General features: G+C 38.5%; 1 protein-coding gene and 1 pseudogene across 2 annotated transcripts in view; one reads left to right on the top strand and one right to left on the bottom strand.

Moving 5' to 3' along the window:
• The window catches only part of PCED1B (PC-esterase domain containing 1B), a 167248-nt gene that overhangs the window by 60718 nt on the left and 87496 nt on the right, over positions 1-19034 (bottom strand).
• Positions 11240-17319, top strand: LOC144577757 (elongation factor 1-alpha 1 pseudogene; annotated as a pseudogene). Its single transcript, XR_013522296.1, has one exon. The product of XR_013522296.1 is annotated as an elongation factor 1-alpha 1 pseudogene (transcript).

Consider the following 19034-nt stretch of genomic DNA (forward strand, 5'->3'; position numbering starts at 1 on the left):
GGAGTGCAGTGGTGCAATCTCAGCTGAATGCAACCTCTGCCTCCCAGGTTCACATGATTCTTCTGCCTCAGCCTCCCAAGTAGCTGGAATTACAAGCATGTGCCACCACACCTGACTAATTTTTGTATTTTTTCCTAGAGCTGGGGTTTCTCCATGTTGGCCAGGCTGGTCTTGAATTCCTGGCCTCTAGTGATCCACCTGCCTCAGCTTCCCAAAGTGTTGGGATTACAGGCGTGAGCCACCTCACCCATACATTTTTTAAAAAATAGAGACAGGGTCTCACTGTGCTGCCCAAGCTGAACTCAAACTCCTGGGCTCAAGTGATCCGCCTGCCATGGCTTTCCAAAGTGCTGGGATTACAAGTGTGAGCCACCATGCCTCACACCTCCCAAACATTTATTGAACTTGTTGTTTGCTGGTCATCTTGCTGGACACTTTTGCAAACATATTTATTTTAATTGGTCTGAATCAGAATAGTCTTTTATTCTGCATCTGCAGCATTTACCATAGGCAGTGTCCTCAGCCTTTTAAAACATACAAAACACCTGAGAAATATTTGTGAGCCTCGTATAATTTTTTTTTTTTTGAGACAGAGTCTTGTTCTGTCACCAGGCACCAGGCTGGAGTGCAGTGGCACCATCTCAGCTCACTGCAACCTCCGCCTCCCAGGTTCAAGCAATTCTCCTACCTCAACCTCCCGAGTAGCTGGGACTACAGGCATGAGTCACCACGCCCAGCTAATTTTGGTATTTTAGTAGAGACGGGGTTTCACCGTGTTGGCCAGGATGATCTCGATCTCTTGACCTCGTGAGCTGCCTGCCTTGGCCTCCCAAAGTGCTGGGATTACAGGCATGAGCCAATTTTTTTTTTGAGATGGAATTTTGCTTCTGTTGCCCAGGCTGGAGTTCACTGGTGTGATCTTGGCTCACTGCAACCTCCCCTTCCTGGGTTCAAGCAATTCTCCTGCTTCAGCCTTCCGAGTAGCTAGGATTACAGGGATGCGCCACTACACCTGGCTAAATTTTTTTGTATTTTTAGTAGAGATGGGGTTTCTTCACGTTGGTCAGGCTGGTCTCGAACTCCAGACCTCAGGTGATCCACCTGCCTCGACCTCCTAAAGGGCTGGGATTACAGGTGTGAGCCACTGTGCCCGGCCAATAATTTTTTTTTTAAAGATCTGGAATCTCTCCTTTTACTTAAACAATTGATGAAGACAATATCTCTTATTTGGGCATTACATTTTTCTTCCGGTACTTCAGAGATTTATCATATTCATCCTAAAATTAGCGACTATCTTCTTTGGCAGAATGGCCCAGCTTCCATTATAAATATCATAGATGTTTGGTTTTTTATTCCACCATGTTCAACAGGAAAAAAAATATCTGTTTATGTACAGAGTTAAGGAGATAACAAATGATTCTGAACTTCTAAAAAGTTCCTTTAAGTTACTTATCAGGTTTTGAAGGAGTTACAACCTTTCTGGTGGTTGATTTCTTCCTTCTATTACCCGCCATAGTTTAACCATCCAATTTAATGCCCTATGGTTCATTCTGGAACACTCCTCTGTCTCCTACATGGCTGCTCCAAGTCAACAATGTGAAGGAAATTTTGAGTTTCTTTTTATTTCACTGTGTCAGTTTATTTTCTCCTCTTTATTTTCCTTCTTCCTCACTGCCTCTTTCAACAACTTGTCTGTCAAAAATCTGCCCCCACAAACACACAAATACATTTTGGTACCTTCTCAGTCTTGACTGTTTCAAAATGATTTCTCGTTGTCACCTTTTTAACCTCTTCCCCTGAACAACACTGCGGTTTCCTCTGGGCAGCTGATTTGAGCAGGATCTCAGGAGACAGTTCCTCCCCAACTCAGTACCACCAGGAAAGGAAAAGAGGTTCAGTCCTGTGCCAGTCTTCCTTATCTTTCACATGTATGATCTCCTAATAAGAGATCTGGGTGAAGTCATTGGTATCTCCATTTTACAGGATCAGGGTCATAGAATTTAAGCAGTTTGCCTAATTTCATAAAGCTAGGAAATGCCCAATTGAGATTTATACCTGGGTCAAGTATTCATGCTAATTCCCTCTGAGCCACAAAATTCATGCTTTCACTATGTTATTTTGCTTTCTACCACATTCAGAATCAAACTCAAAATTTATCAGTCTAGCAATCATAAATTTCCTTGATCAGAATCATTTTTTTTTTTTTGAGACATGGTTTCACCCTATCACCCAAGCTGTAGTGCCATGGTGCAATCTTGGCTTACTGTAGCCTCACCTGCCGGGGTTCAAGCAATTCTCCTGCCTCAGCCTCCTGAGTAGCTGGGATTACAGGCATGCACCCCCATGCCCAGCTAATTTTCTTTTGTATTTTTAGTAAAGATGGGGTTTCACTCTGTTGGCCAGGCTGGTCCCAAACTCCTGACCTAAAGTGATCTGCCTGCTTTTGCCTTTCAAAGTTATGGGATTGCAGGCATGGGGCACCACACCCTGCCAGAATCAAATTTTATTTAATCAATTTTATGTGCCATGACTCCCAGAAACTCCATTCAGGATAATCATCATACAGGCTTTCCTGATTTTATGTCCTAAGGTATGCTGTACCTACTTTACCCCTTCCTTTCCCACTCCTACGTCTACCTGTTCTTTTTTTTTATTTTTATTTTTATTTTTATTTTTATTTTTATTTTTTTAAAGGCTAGTCAAGTGAAGCAGTGGGAGTGGAGAAGGAACAAAGAAATCTGTAACTGGTTGTGATCAATTAGTTGTAAACACCACTGCACTCGGACCAGCCCGTCTACCTGTTCTTTAAGGCTCACTATGTCTATCTTCCATTGGACCTTTCTGACTCCTCTGGTTCCAGCTTTTCTCCTAAATACTTGAGGAGTTTGGAAGATAGTGTTCTTTGTTCCTCTCTACCACACCAATCCAATTGCACTCCTTTGTGAGCTCAGTGGTTCTTGCAATTGGAAGACAGGCTGAGCCTGGAGGATTAAAGCATCACCTTAATCTAAATTGTGTTGGATAGAGAAATCTGATAGCTGGGGCAAGAATTTTGCCTTGTAGTTGGAATCAGAACCTGGAGGCCAGTATCAGATTGGCCCCGAGGAGATTTGTAGATCTCTATGGGGAAAGAAATGGCACTAGCACAGGTAGGTGTTCCTGAAAAGCCTGCTGGTCTCTTTGGCAGGAGTGGCGAATAAATGGGCCAAATCTACTCCTTCTCTGAGGCTGAAAGGCCACTGGCCTTTGTAGCCAATAAGACCACTGGGATGTTTTTCTAGTGCTCAGGAAAGGAGCCAGCAACTTGCTAAACTTGCTGGACACCAGCTACCTCCCCGGTAGAATCAACTGTGGCTCTTACCTTTGGCTAGAGTGTCTATACATAAGATGTCCCAGTAGCTGGTTCTCAGTTCCTTCTGGAGTAGTGGGTCTCAAAGTGTGCATCATAGACCAGCAGCATCAGCATTACCTAAGGATTATTTTTAGAAATGCAAAAGCCTAGAAGAAATGGATAAATTCCTAGACACATGCAACCTACCAAGATTGAATCAGGAAAAGATCCAAAACCTAAACAGACCAGTAACAAGTAATGAGATCACAGCCATAATAAGAAGTCTCCCAGCAAAGAAAAACCCAGGACCCAATGCTTCACTGCTAAATTTTATCAAACATGTAAAGAATAACAAATATGAATCCTACTCAAACTATTCCAAAAAATAAAAGAGTTTGGAAGGAATACTTCCAAACTCATTCTATCAGGCCTGTATTATCCTGATACCAAAATCAGACAGAGACACACACAAAAAAAGAAAACTACAGGCCAATATCCCTGATGAACACTGATGCAAAAATCCTAAACAAAATACTACTAAACCCAATTCAACATTAAAAAGATCATTTATCATGACCAAGTGGGGTTTATACCAAGAATGCATAGATGGTTCTTCATCTGCAAATCTATCAATGTGATACATCACATCAACAAAATGGAAGGACAAAAGCATATGATCATTTTTCAAATGATGCTGAAAAAGCATTTGATAAAATTCAACATCCCTTCATGATAAAAATCTTCACAAAATTGTTTATAGAAAAAAAATACCCCAACACAATAAAAGCCACATATGACAGACTACCCACAGCTGGTATTATATTGGATGAGGAAAAATTGAAAGCCTTTTTGCAAAGGTCTGGAACAAGACAAGGAGGCCCAATTTTACTGCTTGCTCGACATAGTACTGGAAGTCCTAGCTAGAGCAATAAGATAAGAGAAAAAAATAAAGAGCATCTGTATTAGTTCATTCCTGAAGAAATGCCTGAGACTGGGTAATTTATAAAGAAAAGAGGGTTAATTGCCTCATGGTTCTGCAGGATGTACAGGAAGCATAATGCTGGCCATCCGCTCAGCTTCAGGGGAGGCCTCAGAAAACTCACAATCATGGCAGAAGGCAAAGGGTAAGCAGGCTCATCTTACATGGCCAGAGCAGGAGCAAGAAAGAGAGTGGGGATGTGTTATATACTTTTAAACAAACATATCTCACAAGAACTTCCTCACTATTATGAGAACAGCACCAACAGGGATGGTGTTAAAACTTTCATGAGAACTCTACCCCCATGATCCAATTGCCTCCCAGCAGGCCTTACCTCCATCATTAGGGATTACAACTCAACATAAGATTTGGGCAGGGACATAGATCCAAACCATATCAGCATCCAAATTGGAAAGGAAGAAATCAAATTATCCTTGTTTGCAGATGATATAATCTTACATTTAAAAAAATGACTCCACCATAAAAACTACTAGAATTGATAAACAAATTCAGTAAAGTTACAGGATAGAAAATCAACATACAAAAATCAATAGCCTGTCTATATGTCAATAACAAACAATCTGAAAAATAAATCAAGAAAATAATTTTATTCATAATAGTTACAAATAAAATATAATAAAATACCCAGGAATAAACTTAATCAAAGAAGTTAAAGACCTCTTTAATGAAAACTGTAAAACATTGATGTTTCAAATTGAACAGAACACTAAAATGGAAAATATTTCATGTTCATGGATAGGAAGAAACAATATGGTTAAAATATCCATGCTACCCAAAGCAGTCTCCAGATTCAATGCAATCCCTATCAAAGTACCAATGACATTCTTCACAGACATAGAAAAAACAAATTTAAAATTTATGTGGAGCCACGAAAGACCCAGAATAGCCAAAGCTATCTTGAGCAAAAAGAACAAAACTAGAAGAATCACATTACTTGACTTCAATTTATACTACAGAGCTATAGTGACCAAAGCAGCATGGTACTGGCATAAGAACAGACACATAGACCAATGAAACAGAATAGCAAACCCAAATATAAATCCATACATCTATAGTGAGCTCATTTTCTACAAAGGTGCCAAGAACATACATTGGGGAAAGGACAGTCTCTTTAATAAATGGTGCTGGGAAAACGGGATATCAATATGCAGAAGAATGAAACTAGATCCCTATCTCTAGCAATATACAAAAATCAAATCAAAATGGATTAAAGACTTAAATCTAAGACCTCAAACTATAAAACTATTAAAAGAAAACATTGAGGAAACTCTCTAAAACATCTGGGCAAAGATTTCTTGAGTGATACCATGCAAGCGCAGGCAACCAAACCAAAATGAAAAAATGGGTTCGCATCAAGTTAAAATTCTTCGCAGCAAAGGCAAAAATCAATAAAGTGAAGAGACAACCCACAGAATGGGGAAAACAAAATCTGCAAACTATTCATCTGACAAAAGAATATTAATCATTAACATATAAGGAGCTTAAACAACTGAACCAGAAAAAATTTAATAATTTGATTAAAAAATGGGCAAAAAATCTATATAGATATTTCTCAAAAGAAAGCATACAAATGGCAAACAGTTATATGAAAAGATGTGGCCGGGTGCGGTGGCTCAAGCCTGTAATCCCTGCACTTTGGGAGGCCGAGGCGGGTGAATCACGAGGTGAAGAGATCGAGACCATCCTGGTCAACATGGTGAAACCCCGTCTCTACTAAAAATACAAAAAATTAGCTTCGCATGGTGGTGCATGCCTGTAATCCCAGCTACTCAGGAGGCTGAGGCAGGAGAATTGCCTGAACCCAGGAGGCAGGGGTTGCGGTGAGCCGAGATCGTGCCATTGCCCTCCAGCCCGGGTAACAAGAGCAAAACTCCGTCTCAAAAAAAAAAAAAAAAAAAGAAAAGGTGCTCAATATCACTGACCATCAGAGAAATGCAAATCAAAACTACAATGAGGTATTATTTCACCCCAGTTAAAATGGTTTTTATCCAAAAGACAGACAATAACAAATGCTGGTGAGGATGTGAAGAAAAGGGAACCTTCATACACTGTTGGTGGGAATGCATGTTAGTACAACCAGTATGGAGAATAGTTTGTAGTTTCCTCGAAAAACAAAAAAGAACTGCCATATGACCCAGAAGTCCCAAAGCTAGATATATATCCCGAAGTAAGCACATCAAAGCAATATCAAAGAAGTATCTGCATTCCCATGTTTATTGAAGCACTACACACAATAGCCAAGATTGGAAGCAATCCACGTGTCCATGAACAGACAAATGGATACAGAAAATGTAGTATATATACACAATGGAGTACTATTCAACCACAAAAAAGAATAAGATCCTGTTATTTGCAACAACATAAGTGGAACTGGAGGCATTATGCTAAGTGAAATAAGTTAGGCACAGAAAGACAAACTTCACATTTAGCACTCACTTATTTGTGGGTGCCAAAAACTAAAACAATTGAACTCATGAAGATAGAGAGTAGAATAATGGTTACTAGAGGCTGGGAAGGGTAGTTGGGGGAAGTGGAGGAGAAAGTGGTGATGGTTAATGGGTACAAAAATATAGTTAGAACAAAAAAGATCTAGTATTTGATAGCACAATAGGGTGACTACAGTGAACAACAATTTATTGCATATCTAAAAATAACTAAAAGAGTAGAACTGGATTGCTTGTAACACAAAGTAAGGATAAATGCTTGAGGTGATGGATACATCATTTACCCTGGTGTAATTACTACAATGCCTGTATCAAAATATCTCATGTGCCTCATAAATATATATACCTACTATCTACCATTCCCCCACACACAAAAAGACAACATACACACATGAAGAGAAAATGCAAGTGTTTAGCCACTATTTCAGACCCACTGAATCAGAAACCCTGGGAGTAGAACCAATGATCCCATTTTAATAAACCCTCAGGCAGTTTTGATGTATACCAAAGTTTGAGTGCTGTGCAACTGGACGTGTAGTCCATGGACCAGCAGCATTGACATCACCTGTTAGAAATAGGTGTAGAAATATTGGCATAGCTTGTTAGAAATGCAGACACTCAGACCACACTTCGGATATTTTCAGTTTGAATCAACAGTTTAAAAAGATCCCTGAGTGAATCATATACACATTAAAGTTTGAGAAGCACTGACTTTGAGAATAAATGCTCTACGGCTGAAAAAGTATAACTTTTACAGCAGGAGTTCCATGCAAAACAGAACTGCTAGAGGAGAGAGGCAACAACTTGAACTAGAAAAAATTAAAAGTGAACTTAAGGGTATTAGTTACAATGCTTAAAAAAAAAACAAAAAATGAAACCCCAAACAATAATTAACAAAAGAACTACTGAACAATGAAAAAAAAAAAAAAAGAACCCATGATTTTTTAACTAAACAAGCAAGTGGGTGAACTAAAGAATATGATTTATGTTGAGTTCAAATTAGTAACCTGAAAGAACAATTGGAAGAAGTATCTTAAAATAAGGAGCAATAATTCAAAGAGGTAGAAATCATGAGCAAAAAAATAACAGACTTGAAAGATAGATCCTGGAGACCTACATGTAAATATTAGAAAAATATAAAAGCACAGATTGAGGAGAGGCAAAATGAGTTAAAATTAGATTTATCCAATTCAGCAGATGGAAATATATTACCAAGATCCACACACTTAGACATATCCTGGTAAGATTTCTGAACTCTAAGGATTCAGATAAATCTTATAGAGACAGAAAGATCAAACATGCAAATATCTATCTATAGACACATACAAACACATATATAGAAGAAGGAGAAACATTAGATTGTTACATGACTGTGTAATCTACAACTCAGGAGCTAATTAAAATTACTAATATCAGAGAGAAAAGAACTACAATCCAAGAATTTTATATCTGAGGCAAGATATTATCATTCTTTTATCAGGAAAAAAATATATACTTGTGGCTATGCAGGAATTCATAGAAAATATCATCCTCCTATTCCATCTTAAGGAAACCAGATCAGAGTAGAAGGTGAAGAAAGGAAACAAAAATGGCAACCAATAGAGCTTGCAACAAGTAAAGTTAGATGCAAACAGGTGTTAACAGAGTGAGATTAATATAACAGCTAAGTAAGTAATCTTTAAAAATAAGAATTTACTGCAAGAGAAATCTCATACTAGCCTAGAACCCAAACTATTAAGCCATATCAGCAAAAAAGGCATTTGAAAGCAGATTAGATTCTATTCTGTAGAGTAAAAATTTAAAGATTACCTGGCAGAAAAAATGGGGAAGTAAAGGTATTCAAAGGTCTCATTTATTGGTGGGAACAGTGAAAAAAAGGGTGATTTAGTTGAAAGGAAAAAGCATATAAATTTTATATGATAGTCTAGAAACTTGTGTGTGATGATAAAGGGAAGGTAATTACCAGTAGAACTTCCAATTAATAAGAAAACTGGAGAATGTAAAGCAATCTGAACAAATCAGCAAAAATGAAGAAAGAAAAAAAAAGGAAATGCAAAGTAAGACCAAAGATAAGCATTAAATAAGATAGAATAAACAAAATAGTTGTTATACTTAATATGAATGGGATAAACTTTTCTATTTAAAACAGAGACTGGCAGGTTGGGTTTAATAACAAAACCAAGCAATACATTGTTTATTTTTTTTTAATGCTTACAACAAAGTGAGTTTTCTAAAGACTAAAAAATGGAATGGGCAAAGAGATATCACAAAGAGAACGCAGAAATTCATATTAATACCAGATGGGCAGAATTTAAGCTTAAAATCACCAATGAAATTAAGGATGAGTAATATATAATAATAAAAAGTACATTTTTTTTTTTCTTTTTTGAAACTGGGTCTCACTGTTGCCCAAGCTGAAATACAGTTGCACAATGATTGTGCACTGCAGCCTTGAACTCCTGGGTTCAAATGATCCTCCTACCTTGGCCTCCCAAAACACTAGAATTACGGGCATGAGCCACCATGCTTGTCCAAAACTACAATTTAGGTAAAAGATATACTAGTCATTACTCTGTATGTATTAGATGCAGCAACTAAATATATAAAGTATTAGAAATGCAAGGAGAACCTCATTTAGAAATATAATTAAAATTAATATTTTTATATATGTCTTTCAGAATCATTCAAATCCAGTGGGGCAAAGAATAGTAATAACGACAAACAGAAATTAAACAGCAAAACTGTTGAAATGATGGGGTTCAGGACATTCTACCCCAAAATATGGCAGCTGGCCATACTGAGTATCTTTATTTCAGCTGAAGGAATCTGAAAAATGGCAGGTACAGGAAGAACACTCTGACTCTTTCTTCTCCTCTAAAATAGTACAAAAGACCCTAACATGAGAGGTACCTTCCCGATACTCAGAGGTAAGAACACCTTAATCACCGAAGATGGAAAGAAGGAGAGATGTTGAGAGGAATACAAACCAATAGGTCTTGCTTAGTTCCTCCAGTTTACTATCCTAGTTCAAACCCTCTTTGCCCTATCATATTTTTCCACAACTTTCTACTCTTTGTCAAACCTAGTATAAGAATACTCAGGGTTAACTGTTTCTTTGGGTCTTCATTTCCATTTCTGTGTTATGTAAAACAGATACTAAATAAAGTTGTATTCTTTTCTCTTGTTAATCTGTATCTTAAAGTCCCAGTAAACAATCTAGAAGTGAGAAGATTTTTCCTCCACTACAATATTAAATCATATATCTGTTGAATAGAAAGTATTAAGTAGAAAATATTCCTATTTTTGCACATTCATGGAATATTTATGACATTTGGTCTTATTCTTGGTGACAAAAAACAACTTTTTTAAAAAGGACAGTTTTACAGTTTGTATTCTCTGATAAACCTCAGAAATAAAAAACAAAGAATGACAAAAATTCTAAATACTTAAGAATAAACCACAACAGTTAAAAACACTTTAATAGCTGTGGGTCAAAAAGAAAATAAAATCAAAATTAAAAATTATTTAAAAGCAATAGCAAGAACTACTATTTATGTCAAACCAATAAGGCATATAAAAATCTATGAGAGGAATATTTGCAACTTTAAGTGCCTTTGCCATTAAAGATTAAGAGCTGAAAAGTAAAGAACAATACTCATCTTTAAGAAATTAGAAAAAGGGCTGGGCATGGTGGCTCACACCTGTAACCAGCGCTCTGGGAGGCTGAGGCAGGCAGATCACCTGAGGTCAAGAGTTCAAGACTAGCCTGACCAACATGAAAAAACCTTGTCTCTACTAAAAATACAAAATTAGATGCACATGGTGGTGCATGCCTGTAATCCCAGCTACTTAGGAGGCTGAGGTAGGAGAATCGCTTGAACCCAGGGTGTGGAGGTTGCGCTGAGCTGAGATTGTGCCGTTGCACTCCTGCCTGAGCAATAAGAGTGAAACTCTGTCTAAAAAAAAAAAAAAAATTAGAAAAGGAAAAGAAAACAAACAAAACCAAACCAAAGTGGAAAGATTAAGATGGTGAAGGAAAATAATTAACAAGAAAGCAAAATTATAAGTAAAATTGTAGAAAAGATAAATAAACCCGAAAAGGAAAATCAATAGAAGTCTGACTAAAAGAAACATACACAAGGTAAAAAATGAGAGAGAGAGAGACAATCAAAGATAAGACATTGAAAACATTATAGGAGAATATTAGATTCAATGGCAACATTTCAAAAAATGTAGAGCGAATAAATGATGATCTTGCAAAATATAAACTAACAAAATTGACCCAAGAAGAAATACAAAACTTCAGTAGAGCAAATGCTATAGAAGAGACAGGAGGAGGCTTAAAAGACCTACTTCCTAAAAAATCCCCAGGACCTGATAGATTCAGAGATAAGTTCTAGCTGATCTTTAAAATACAAACAAGTACTTTTTCATAACGGGTTTGCCGCCAGAACATAGGTGTCATGAAAACTACCCCTAAAAGCCAAAATGGGAAAGGAAAAGACTCATATCAACATTGTCATCATTGGACACGTAGATTCGGGCAAGTCCACCACTACTGGCCATCTAATCTACAAATGCGGTGGCATCGACAAAAGAACCATTGAAAAATTTGAAAAGGAGGCTGCTGAGATGGGAAAGGGCTCCTTCAAGTATGCCTGGGTCCTGGATAAACTGAAAGCTGAGCGTGAACGTGGTATCACCATTGATATCTCCTTGTGGAAATTTGAGATCAGCAAGTACTACGTGACTATCATTGATGCCCCAGGACACAGAGACTTCATCAAAAACATGATTACAGGGACATCTCAGGCTGACTGTGCTGTCCTGATTGTCACTGCTGGTGTTGGTGAATTTGAAGCTGGTATCTCCAAGAACAAGCAGACCCAAGAGCATGCCCTCCTGGCGTACACACTAGGTGTGAAACAACTAATTGTTGGTGTTAACAAAATGGATTTCACTGAGCCACCGTACAGCCAGAAGAGATATGAGGAAATCATTAAGGAAGTCAGCACTTACATTATGAAAATTGGCTACAACCCTGACGCAGCAGCATTTGTGCCAATTTCTGGTTGGAATGGTGACAACATGCTGGAGCCAAGTGCTAACATGCCTTGGTTCAAGGGTTAGAAAGTCACCCGTAAGGATGGCAATTCCGGCGGGACTACACTGCTTGAGGCTCTGGACTGCATCCTACCACCAACTCATCCAACTGACAAGCCCTTGCACCTGCCTCTCCAGGATGTCTATAAAATTGGTGGTATTGGTACTGTTCCTGTTGGCCGAGTGGAGACTGGTGTTCTCAAACCTGGTATTGTGGTCACCTTTGCTCCAGTCAATGTTACAACTGTGAAATCTGTTGAAATGCACCATGAAGCTTTGAGTGAAGCTCTTTCTGGAGACAATGTGGGCTTCAATGTCAAGAATATGTCTGTCAAGGATGTTCATCGTGGCAACGTTGCTGGTGACAGCAAGAATGACCCACCAATGGAAGCAGCTGGCTTCACTGCTCAAGTGATTATCCTGAATGATCCAGGTCAAATTAGTGCTGATTATGCCCCTGTACTGGATTGCCACACTGCTCACATTGCATGCAAGTTTGCTGAGCTGAAGGAAAAGATTGATCGTCGTTCTGGCAAAAAGCTGGAAGATGCCCCGAAGTTCTTGAAGTCAGGCGATGCTGCCATCGTTGATATGGTTCCTGGCAAGCCCATGTGTGTTGAGAGCTTCTCAGACTATCCACTTCTCGGTTGCTTTGCTGTTCATGATATGAGACAGACAGTTGCCGTGGGTGTCATCAAAGCAGTGGATAAGAAGGCTGCTGGAGCTGGCAAGATCACCAAGTCTGCCCAGAAAGCTCAGAAGGCTAAATGAATATTATCCCGAATACCTGCCACCTCAGTCTTAATCAGTGGTGGAGAAAGAACTGTTTGTTTCAATTGGCCATTTAAGTTTAGTAGTAAAAGACTGGTTAATGGTAACAATGCATCGTAAAACTTTCAGGAGGAAAGGAGAATGTTTTGTGGACCACTTTTTTTTCTTTTTTGCGTGTGACAGTTTTAATGTATTAGTTTTTAAAATCAGTACTTTTTAATGGAAGCAACTTGACCAAAAATTTGTCATAAAATTTTAAGACCCATTAAAAAAGTTTAATGAGAAAAAAAAAATACAAACAAGCAAGCCAGGTAATTCATATGGAATTGGTACTTTTCCAGAATATAGAAAGAGAAATCTCTGGCCTCTGCCTTTTTCTCTTCATCATTTTTCCTCTCTTTAATGTTTGTCTCCCAGTTTACTTCACACAAACACTTTGGTACACTTAACTGTCCTCACCGACTTGCTGGTTTCAATGTCAGCTCTCCTTGCCCTCTTCCCGACTACCTTCCCTCATCAAAATGTCTGCCTCCTTTGGCAGCTGGTCAAGCTGGGCCTTAGGAGACCAACGTTGCCTGCCCAGGTACTGCTTATGAGTTTTATTCTGAAGGGTGTCCTTTGAGCTGAAGGTCTATCTTCCCTCCATGGAGAACATTGACTTCCTCTGTGGGCTCTGCTGTTTTTAGGTTTCCAGTAACAGAATATCAACTCAAAATGTCATAAACAACAAGGGAATATATTATCTTAAATAATTCAATTGATTCAATGGTTGAGCAATATCATCTAGAATTCAGCTTCCTTCTCTGTGCTACTATTTATGACACCCACTTAATTGTAGGGTTGCTTTTCCTCATTGTCCTAATATGGCTACCAGCACAACTGGGTACACGTGTTTGCTTGTCCATGTGCAGGATTTGAAGACAACTGGCTCTTTCCCTTGACAACTCTGGTGAAACACATCTCACATTTCATTAGCCTAAAAACAGGCAGGGAACACTGTTGGCTTTGAGTGATCATCTGAGAAAAGACTGCTAGAAAGACAGCCACGATGCCCTTTTCAGTTCCCACCTCATCTTCCCAATTGGTCAGCAGAGAAATCCAGCACTAACACTTAGGAATGCCTAACAAAAATGGAATTTATCACCATGAAGGGTAGGTACCAAGATATGCTATACCCCCCAAAATACGTCCTTTTGTTATATTGAATATTTTAGCTAAAGGGCATCGAGGCCACAGACACAGAAAAAGTTCCAAAAATAGGGCACAAATTTTCCTTTAGTAAAGGAAATTTACATTTACAAAGAAAATTTCCGTCTTTAAAGGTGTCTCCTTCTTCCTAATGGTGAAGAGGACTCAGTAACTCTTATCAATGGAGAAAGCACTAAAGAATCCTTGTTTACCGTACCTTTTCTTGGTCACCTTCTTATAACTTGCTTCCTGACCCAGAAGTCCCAAATCTCTTTTCCCTTATTTATCCTAAGCCTCATCTGGCTGCCTCCTTGAGCAGCATTTATCTTGATAAATTCTGGTGTTTAAGTATGTAGATATATACGTAACTAAAATTGTTTTTTTTTTCTCTTGTTAGTCTGTCTGTAATTTGTCTGATTCATGGACTCCAAGCCAATGAATCTAAGAGGAGTAAATTTAAAAATTCTATTTTCTACCCTGATAACCAACAGAAAAATCAATCCTTTGACACAGAAGATGTTTTATTATTATTATTATTTTTTTACCACACCTCATCTTGATTAGTTACTTGTTTATAGAAAGACTTCCCTCTTTGATTCTTTTTGTTGTCGTCGCTGTTTTGAAATGGAGTCTCACTCTGTCATTCAGACTGGAGTGCAGTGGCATGATCTCTGCTCACTGCAACCTCTGCCTCCCAGGTTCAGGTGATTCTCCTGCCTCAGCCTCCTGAGTAGCTGAGAATACAGGTGTGCACCACCATATCCAGCTAATTTTTGTATTTTTAGCAGAAATGATTCATTCATTACTGGCTGTAAAATAGTGTATCTTTGCAATCACAAGCAGCACTATGTGGAATAATTTGCTATAGGGAAATGGAATAAATGTTTTGCTAACTCAGATATGCCTCTGGTGGGGTTTGTTCTGTACTGTATGCTGAAAGTCCAAAAGGAAATAAAACGTTGTCCTATTACAAACCACAGTTTGGATTTAGAAGATGACAATAGGTTATCTAAGATGAAAATTGAGCAAAATGATCCCAGTTGGGAATTTGCAAACCCTAGGTCAAAAGAGCCCCTCCAGCATAAAACTCGAGCAATATGTGGGAAGTCAAAAATTGGTCTCCTAAGGCCCAGCTTGACCAGCTGCCAGAGTAGGCCAGAGGAAGCCTAGGAGATCAGAATGGTTTCAGGGAATAGTTCCAACTATTCTCTATAGGCACACTGCCCAGAGCTGCCTCAGGGCACTGCTTACTACATCCTGGCTGTTTCAGCCAATTCAGTTGTGACTCAAGTAGTCACATATAGAGCTTGGGCTGCTGCGCCAAAGGGTACAATCCATAAGCCTTTGCAGCATCCAGGTCCACATGGCACTAATTCTGCAGGCATGCAAAATGCAAGAGAGTGATGGAGGTGTGGAGGCTTCCACCTAGATTTCAGAGGATATAATGGAAAACCTAGGAGTCCAGGCAGAAACCTGCCACAGGGATAAAGTTGCCAGATAAGCTCCCACAGGAGCAATGCCTAGTGGATCTGTGGGAACATAGCCACTGTCAAGACCACAGGACTGTACAGCTACGGCAGTGTGAAACACTTGCCTGGGAAAGCTACAGGCACCAGACTCCAACCTATGCAGTAAGGCCATTGGGGTGGGGCTATCTGAGGCCTTGGGGACCCAATCCCTGTACCAGTGTGTCCAGGAGGCAGCACATGGAATGAAAGACTATTTTAAAGCATCAATATTTAATTGTCTGCCCTACTGGTTTTAGATTTGTATGGGGCCTGTTCCTCTCTTCTCTTGGCCTGTTTTCCCTTTCGGAACGGGAATGTTTACCCAATGTCTGTCCCAACATTGTATCTGGAAAGTAAGTAAGTTTTAAAAAAATTTTCTCAGGCTTTCAGATGAGACTTTGGACTTTTGAGTTGGTGATGGAAGAAGTTAAGACTTTTAAAACTATTGGGATCAAGTGATTGTTTCTCTTTCGTGAGAAGAACATGACTTTTGGGGCCTAGGACAAAATACTATGGCTTAGATGTGGTTTATTACTCTCAAAACTCAAATATAAACTAAAATTTGATCCCCAGTGTGGCACTGTAGGGAGGTGGGGCCTAGTGGGAGGTGCTTGGGTCATAAGGATTAATTCCTCATAAGTAAATTAATGCCCTTCCATAGGAGTGAGTGAGTTCTTGCTCTCACAGAATGGAATTAGTTACCAGAAAGTGTGCTGTTACAGCAACGAGTTTTGCTTTCTAGACTCTCTTGTTTCCTCCCTCACCATGTGATCTCTTTGCACATGACTGCTCACTTTTCTGCTTCTCTGAATGGTAGCCTCAGAAGTTGAGTGCTATGTTATTGAACTTCCCAACCTACAGAATCGTGAGCTACCTAAACCACTTTTTTGAAAATAAACTATCCAGCCATAGGTATTCTGTTATGGCAACACCAAGTGTTCTAACACAAGACAAGGGGGAAAAAAACATGATTATCTCAATTGATGTAGAAAAAGCATTTGACAAAATTCAACAGCCTTTCATAATTAAAAAAAATCAACAAACTACGAATAGAAGGAAACTGTCTCAGTATAATAAAAGCTTTCTGTGAAAAACTCACCATGAACATAAAACTCAATGGTGAAAGACTGAAAGCTTTTTCTCTAAAATCAGGCATAAAGCAATGATGCCTACTTTTGCTACTTCTATTCGACATAGTACTGGAAGTTCTAAACACAGTATTTAGGCAAGCAAAAAAGACGTAAAAAACATTCAAGTCAGAAACAAAAAAGAACTGTCTCTGTTCACAGATGATATAATCTTAGATGTTGAAAACCGTAATTCATCAAAAAACTGTTAGAAGTAATAAATGAATTCAGCAAAGCAGCAGGATACAAAGTCAATGCGCAAAATTCAGTTGCATTTCTATACACTAGAAACAAACATCTGAAAATTATGAAAACACTCTCATTTATAGCAACAAAAGTAATTAAATACTTAGATACTAAAGTGAGAAAATAGAAATGTGAATATTGAAAAGTACAAAACCTTGTTAAAAGAAATCAAAGAACACATAAATAAATAGAAAGGCATCCCCATGTTCATGGATTGAAAGATTTAATATTGCTGAGATGTCAGTGCTTTCTCAAGTCATCAGCAGATTCAGTGCAATCCCTATCAAAATTTTAAAGATTTTTTTTTATCAGGAATAGAAAAAAACCATCCTAAAATTCATAGGAAATCTTAGGTGGTCCCTGAATAATCAAAGCCATCTTGCAAAAAAACTACGCTGGTGATAATATAATTTGTATATGTGTCCCTTGCAAATTTCATGTTGAAAGGTGATCTCAAATATTGGAGGTAGGGCCTCCTGGGAGGTGTTAGGGTCATGGGGGTGGACTTCTCATTAATGGCTTGGTGCCATCCTTGCAGTAATGAATGAGTTCTTGTTCTATGAGTTACCATAAGATCTGCTTGATAAAAAGAGTCTGGCCCCTCCCTCCTCTCTTTTTTGTTGCCTCTCTCACCATGTAGCATGCCTGCTCCCCCTTTGCCTTCCATCATGATTGTAAACTTCCTGACACCCTCACCAGAAGCAGATATTGGCATTATTCTTCTTGTACACTCTGTAGCACTGTGAGCCAAAATAAACTTCATTTCTTTATAAATCACCCAACCTCAGGTATTTCTTTACAGAAATGCAAAGTAGACTTCTTGTACACTCTGCAGAATTGTGAGCCAAAATAAACGTCTTTTCTTTATAAATCACCCAATCTCAAGTATTTCTTTATAGAAATGCAAAATAGACCTCTTGTACACTCTGCAGAACAGTGAACCAAAACACACCTCATTTCCTTATAAATCAACCAACCTCAAGTATTTCTTCATGGAAATGCAAAATAGTCCAATACAACAAGACTCACATTTCTTGATTTTAAAACTTACTATACAGTTATAGTGATTGAAACATTGTGGTACTGGCATAAAATTACACATAACCAATGAAATCAAATAGAGACCCAAGAAACAAATCCTCACATGTGTGGTGAAATAATTTTCAACAACGGTACTAAGATCATCCAATGGGGAATACACCATCTTTTCAACAAATTGTGCTGGAAAACTAGATATTCATATACAAAGGAATATCCAGTTTTATGACACCATATATCACTTTAAAACCATATGAAAACTTAACTAAAAATGGATCAAAGATTGTCTTTGACTGTTTTGTGTTGCTCTAACAGAATAACTGAGACTGAGCGATTTATAAAGAAAAGTTTACTTAGCTCATGGTTCTGCAAGCTGGTAAGTTCAAGAAAGATAGTGCCACCTTTCACTTGGGCTCCAGTAAAGGCTTTTGTGTTGCAGCACAACATGGTGGAAGGTCAAACGGGAAGTGAAAACATGTCAAGAGGCAAAACCTGAGGGGCATTCTGGCTTTGTGACAACTCACTTTTGTAGGAACTAATCCATTCCTGCTAGAAGCAATTCAGTCTTGTCAGAATGAGAGCACACTCACTACTGCAAGAACAGCACAGAGCCACACACAAGGACAGAGCCCTCATCACCCAAACACCTACCATTAGGCTCTACCTCTTAGAGGATTCACTTCCCAACATTGCCACATAGGGAATTAAGGTTCCAATATGAGTTTTAGTGGGGAAAAACCATACTCGAACATAGCAAAGAACTAAATGCAAAATCTAAAACTATAAAACTCTTAGAAGAAAACATGAAAATAGCATAAAAACATTGGATTTATCACTGATTTCTTGGATAAGACATGATAGATGCTGGCCAGTTACTGTGGCTCATATGTTATAATCTCAGCATTGGAAGCACTGAAGAGGGCTTGAGCCCAAGAGTTCAAACTAGCCTGGGCAACAAGTAAGACTCCATCTCTACAAAAATATTTGTTTAAAAAATTAGCTGGACATAGTCATGCATACTTATAATCCTAGCTACTCAGGAGACTGAGGCAAGAGGATTGTGCTTCAGCCCAACTGTTCAAGGATTCAGTGAGCTGTGATTGCACCACTGCACTCCAGCCTGGGTGACAGAGAGTGATCCTATCTCAAAACAAAACAAAACAAACAAACAAAAAGAATAGGCAACAACAACAACCTGACTTCAAAATATATTGCAAGGCTCTAATAATCAAAATATCATGATATTGGTATGAAAATAGATACATTGGCCAATGGAAC

This window comes from Callithrix jacchus, chromosome 9, assembly GCF_049354715.1.
Source record: "Callithrix jacchus isolate 240 chromosome 9, calJac240_pri, whole genome shotgun sequence".
Classification (NCBI taxonomy): Eukaryota; Metazoa; Chordata; class Mammalia; order Primates; family Cebidae; genus Callithrix; species Callithrix jacchus.